At 34.1% G+C, this 6,277-nt stretch overlaps 1 long non-coding RNA gene and 2 pseudogenes across 1 annotated transcript; 2 read left to right on the top strand and 1 right to left on the bottom strand.

Annotated features, from left to right (window-relative positions):
• On the top strand, positions 1-1,341 carry LOC120270877. Its single transcript, XR_005539704.1, has 2 exons — positions 1-258; positions 938-1,341. It is a non-coding gene; the product is annotated as an uncharacterized LOC120270877 (long non-coding RNA).
• A 1,811-nt stretch (positions 1,342-3,152) lies between these two features.
• On the bottom strand, positions 3,153-5,606 carry LOC120270277 (annotated as a pseudogene).
• A 164-nt stretch (positions 5,607-5,770) lies between these two features.
• Positions 5,771-6,277, top strand: part of LOC120270276 — a 5,462-nt pseudogene continuing 4,955 nt past the window's right edge.

Below are 6,277 nucleotides of genomic sequence, written 5' to 3'. Positions count from 1 at the left end.
TAATCAAAGAGCCCATCATCCCCAGTGCCGACCCTCTCCTTCATCCTCACATCAAAGAGCCCATCAAAACCCCAAATTTGGTCCCCATACCCACCAGTCTCCGCCATCTCGAACTCCATCTTTGACTCTATCCTTAATCTCGCCACCACACCTTAATCAAAGAGCCGATCCCTTCAATACGGCTCCGATCGCAGGAGATAAGATCAGGATCTCCGAGTTCAATCCCTGAGACGATTCAAGAGGATTTGATTCCCAGGGGTATGTTCCCTTCCGATCATCTCTCTTATTTGTTTATATTCCTTTCTCTACTTTGAATTTCGTTCAGTTGTTGGGGTATTTGATCCGATGCTTTATTGATGCATATTTAGGTCTTAATTAATCGAGATCTTGGATCTTTTGATTTGTCAGTTTTTTTACTAAATTTGATGAATTTGTTTTGATATATTTGTGATCTGGATGTGTTGTTGATGGATTGTTTTTGGTTTGAAGAACCTTTTTGATTCTTAACGAGGTTGGCTTGATTGGTTGGTTACCTGATATCTAAATGCCTAATTGTGTTTGTACGATTAAGAAATTGAGCATGCACAAACCTATGCAAAATATAATGAACTCTTGGGGTTTCATGATTAATTTTTTATAAATTATGTGTCTTGAATTTACTTGCCTGGAATCTATATTTGACTTGTTTTTGGTTCGAAAAACCTTATTGATTCGTAACTAGGTTTCACAAATATAACTTTTTGGATTTGTTATATTTGGATTCTAAGTTGTTGCTTGCTAATATGCTCCCGTAATTGTTATGTTTATTTATGTCTTTATAAAACATTTTTATTTGCTTGCTTTTTTTTTTTAATTTCACAAAATGAATGGATAGAGAATAGAGCAAGGAATGTTCTAAATTTTTAATAAAGTTTTTTTTTGTGACTTTTGGTCTCAGAGTCAAATGAATAAATATAAATGATTAGCTGAACTCAGTTCGGTGACTTTATGGATTTGATTGAAAGGCTAAAATAAATGAATTCAGTTCTTGAGTTTGTGGGGGAGTTCAGTGGGATGATGATGGATGTACAGAAAATTCCTGACCCTCTTTTGAAGCCCATGGCAACTCCCTTGTCCTACACAGCCTGTCATGTTTTAATACTAAATTTGAACTTTTTTTCCCTTAAAAGATTGTTCTTGTGATCTTGTTATCTGTTGTTTTGCTGTTTTGCTGATTCTAGTTCTTGTATTTCTTTTTCTTGTTAATTTAGATTAACAATATGTTGTGTTCTTATTAATTATATGTCTTGGATTCATGTTGAGCAATGTGACAAGCATCATCAAATGGTGGTCTTTCAATCATATTCTCAAATATTTATTTAACTATTTTTAATCCAAAACCATATGCAACAACTTTAGGCTTATCTTGTAATTAGAGTTCATCAGCGGTTTCTTTAACCCATTGTTTTCTTGAAATCCACGTGTTCTAACCTCACCTCAAGGATCATGAACTTTGGCAAAAAGAAATAAATCTCTTTCATTAAAATTTATTTATTTTTAATGAACTTGGAATGCCAATTCGTGGGTATGTTTTTTATATGTTTAGATATTTTAACCAGTTGGAAACCTTTCTAAAAGTAAAGAAGGAGAAATTCAATCTAGAGGAAATGTAAAATTGTTAAGCATATCATGGAAATTGCATTCTACCCTGAGAACTCGTCAAGATGCTAAACACAATTTTGTGATTTGTTAGCTGGCCGAGATATGCTGATATCTGTTAGAGCCCACATGATGCCACTACACAAGAAAAGGGTTTTAGAGGCGGTTTTCAAACCCTATAGAGGCGGTTTTAACCGTCTCCATAGCTTTAGCGCTGATTTTTTAACCCGCTACTAAACCGCCTCGTATAAAGCCGGCTCTACACATTAGAGCCGGTTTGTGTCAACCGTTGGGGTAAGTATTCCACATAGAAACGGTTTATAAACTAGTTTTAGAGGCAGGTATAACCGCCTCCATAGATCATAATTTTTAAACTTCTTTAAATACTTTTAGAGGCGGTTATAACCGCCTCTAAAAGTATGAAGAGTAGTTTAGAAATTGTTAGTTTTGGAGGCGGTTATAACCGCCTCAAAATACTTATATTTTTAAAGCCTCACTTTTGTTTTAGAGGTGTTTATAACCGCTTCAAAAACTAATATTTTTTAAAATCCTCATTATAATTTTTAGAGACGGTTATAACCGCCTCAAAAACTAATATTTTTTAAAATCCTCATTATAATTTTTAGAGGCGGTTATAACCGCCTCAAATACTAATATTTTTAATACCTCACTTTGGTTATAGAAGGTTTATAACCACCTTAAAAACTAATATTTTTTAAAATCCTTATTATAATTTTTAGAGGCGGTTATAACCACCTCAAAAACTAAAACTTGTTACCTGAGCAATTATAATCGCCTCTAAAACTTGCTCATTAGCTTCGAATATATTGTATTCCTGTAATAATAATAAACAATATTTGAACCATAAAGCTACAAGACAAATCTTACAATACAATCATAAGTATCCTACATTCAATTTCATTGATTTGTTTTTACAAGTAATTCAATTTCATTGAGTTTTTTGACAAGTCATTAGCATCTCAAGTACAATATATTTTGCTTAATTACACAGAGTAGAAGATACACACCATTTTATCAAGATCTATTACAATGCATTTTTTGCTTAGTTACACAAAATATAGACTGTCTTGTAGCCTCCTAATCTTCAAGCTTTTTCATCCTTGACTATGAGTTCTCCTACAATAGTTGATAAACATTGTCAAATAAAGAATTATTATTGTAATTAGAGCCAAATAAATAACTATTAAATGATAAAATATAAATTCATAACTTGCGAAGTTATAAAAAGTTTTTTCTAGAACTAAGAAAAATAGAGAATATGCTCATAAGAAGCATTTAGATACTTAAAAACTATCAAATATTGACATATGAAATTCTTAATATGCATAGTCTTAAGTATATTTTCAAAAGGAAGAAAAACATGGAATATGCATATGAAATATGAAGCTTATAAGCTATTTAGTTTCTGACACTGTGGAACCTTTTCAAATAAATGAATCGCATCACCTATAACAAGCAAATTAGTTTCTGACACTCTTTTATGCATCTCATCTTCAAGAGGTACCGCAGCATGCTGATCTTTCTGGAGCTTTACCATCACTAGTAGCCTTGTCTGGTTTGTTGATCTTGATTGTCTGATCCTGCAATAGAACATTGTGAGTATGATGTTAGGCCTGGGCAATAGGCAGACATTACAAATTGCTCGCAAGTTTACTGAATTTATCACAAATGAAAGAGTCCTACCTTAAGTTTGGTATCAATCTCTGCAAGCCTTTTCCTGATGTCTCTTGCAATTGAAAAGAAAACCTGCTCCACGTTTATATTGGTCTTTGTACTCTGCAAAAAAGGATGTATAATTCAATAAAGAAGATTTATGAGCTTGCCATTTGAACATGAAGATGGGAATTTGGAAATCGTACTATCTCAAAGAACTTGATGCCATATTCATCAGCAAGTGATTGTCCCATTGAAGTCACCAACGCTTGAGAAACCAAATATCACAAAATAAAATAATAGCACTGATTGTAATTAATAATAGAGAAATACCAAACCTAAAAGAGTGCTTCAAAAGTAAGTGTCCCTCTAGGATATATCAGCAATAATAACCATCCTGCTTCAAATTAATACGATTCCCTCACCTAGTTAAAGGAAATAGTATGACTAAACTAGGGCAAAGAAAAAGAAAGTCAATTTGCACAGGAAATTTAGAGACATTTAGCAATAGAAGATATAGTAAAAAAATTAAATCAATGGACCATGGCTATTGGTATAACTTGAATTCTATGAAGAGCAGTATTAAAAAAAGTATGCGTCAATTCACAGCCAAGGCCAAGAACACAACAGCTTGAAGACATGGGAGCAGGTTTATAAACCAATGGAAAAGAATATTCACAAAACCTTGAATTCCACAAAATGCAAAAGTTAAATATATATAGATATATATATTACTAAATGGCTGGGAAAGGAACCACAAACAAGAACATAAAAGCCGTAATATGTGACATGTTAAATTAAAAAGATAACCTTCTAAGCAGGTAATAAGTATACATACCCTTTTGCTCTCATCCATATCAGCCTTGTTGCCCACAAGAATCTTGTTAATATTGTCTGATGCATGTCGTTCAATGTTGCAAATCCAGTTCCTAATGTCTGTAAGTTGCAGGATGCAGCATAGAGATTGTCAAAATGAAAAGTGACACATTTTACCATCAAAGGCAAAGTGAGGAAATTACTGTTAAATGATGACTCATCAGTCACATTTTAAATGAGCAAAATGTCCATGGCACCTTGATAATATTCTGCAGATAGAATATAAAGTTAATGAAAAAGGTTGATCTGCAAACTCTATGTTCTAATGTCCTCTCAAGAAATTCCTCCCAATCATAAAAATATCAAGCAGACAGTTGTTGGTCCAACAATGTTTCAAAAACACCTACCAGTCGTTATTGTTCAAAACAGTTCCTGACCCACTGTCCCAAATTTGTAGTCCGCTTGCCATCCAACACAATCGTTCGGATCTTAAAGACAATACTGCTAAAAAAACCAAAAGAAAATGGTCCACAGTGAGATTGGCTAAATTTATTTTAAAGTATTTAAACACTTATACAGCCGGTTGCTTTAAACTGGTTCTGAAAGTGGGATTAATTTTTTAATCCCATTCATTTGAGCCAGTTTTCTAAAATCGGTTGTCCTTGTCTGCCTCTATTACTATAATTTGGTGTAGTGTGGTTAATCTTTTTGAGTTCTCTTTGATTCTTTCCTACATGCCCTCCACACCAAACATGTTTCTATAGTTTCTGGCCTATGAATTGCAAAAATATGCAATTATTTCATGAAATATTAAAAGAACTGAAGAACCAAAGAAATCACCACTACAATCAAACAGTTTGTATTTTATTCTACTCCAAAATAAAAAAATTCAATACCGAATTTGTCTACATTTTCTTTTAAAAAAAAACCACCACCACCAAAAAAACAAAACTTAATAAAGATCCAACCTTTCCACACATGTGGTTTCCATGACCCTCTTCACTGAAATTTAAAATTTAGTACTATTCCATGGAATACCTAAAGACCTAATGGGCTAAAGTTCTCTGCTTTTTACAGGTATAGTAGTACTACATCTCACACATGATGCATACCACCACTGTTTTATGGAATACCTAAAGGTCTAACAAACTAATAAAGATCTAAATTTTTTTACAATAAGGACTACATCATTGAAGGCTCATAGTTAGTTAAAAATTACAAGAAGAACAAAGAAATTATTCAAATAATAAGTAGCAGGTAATGAACAGGATAATAGGAGATCATCAATAGTGAAAGTCAGAGAACAAGATCACCTAAAGCATCCTAGTGGCGATCTCCAGACAGATAATGGATTTAGATTCCAAGCAGAACTCGTTGCGAGTGAACCTCGATAGGATATTGGATTTCCCAACTCCAGAATCGCCAATTAGCACTATCCTAAAGAAATAATCATACTCGTGGTCCACCCTGTGACCCATTTTTCTGATCTCTATCGTTGCTCTACCATCTGATTCAAGATGCAATTACAATCAACAAGAATCAAGGAAATTCAAATCGAAAGCCATCAAATTCTGATCAAATTACCAAAAATTCAAATCATACGATCAAAATTATTGTGGAAAATAGGATTTCTTATCACCTAATGTCAGATCCTAGGGTTTCCGATTACCTGATTTTAGATCCAATCGAGAGCCCTCCACACCACCCTCCTCGCCTCCCAGTCTGCCCCCTCGATCCCTTCTCCGTTGACTTCTTCTTCGTCCCCATCTACATCTCTTGCAACTTCAGCACCATCAACGTTTTCCCCGCCCTCTCCTCTCCTCCGCCGTTTCCTTCCCCTCTTCTCGTTTCCCGTTCGCAACGACTCCCAACGCCGCAATCATCTCTTCGTCGCCTCCCACGACTTCGGCGCTGCTTCTACGGCAAAAGGAATGATGTAATAAAGAGAAAAGAAAAGAGGCTCCAAAGAGAAACACAGAGGAAACTGAGATTTATTATTACTCATATTATTATTATTATTTTAAACTTTAGAACCGGTTGTTTTAAAACGACTCTAAAACATGAAGTAATTCTTCATTTCTCTTTGTTGAGCCGGTTGTTTTAAAACCACCTCTTCATATATGCTTCCAAAATTATAATTTGGTGTAGT

Source organism: Dioscorea cayenensis, chromosome 10 (genome assembly GCF_009730915.1).
Source record: "Dioscorea cayenensis subsp. rotundata cultivar TDr96_F1 chromosome 10, TDr96_F1_v2_PseudoChromosome.rev07_lg8_w22 25.fasta, whole genome shotgun sequence".
Lineage (NCBI taxonomy): Eukaryota > Viridiplantae > Streptophyta > Magnoliopsida > Dioscoreales > Dioscoreaceae > Dioscorea > Dioscorea cayenensis.
The sequence above is the reverse complement of the archived record's forward strand: the minus strand, read 5'-3'. Positions and strand labels throughout refer to the sequence as shown.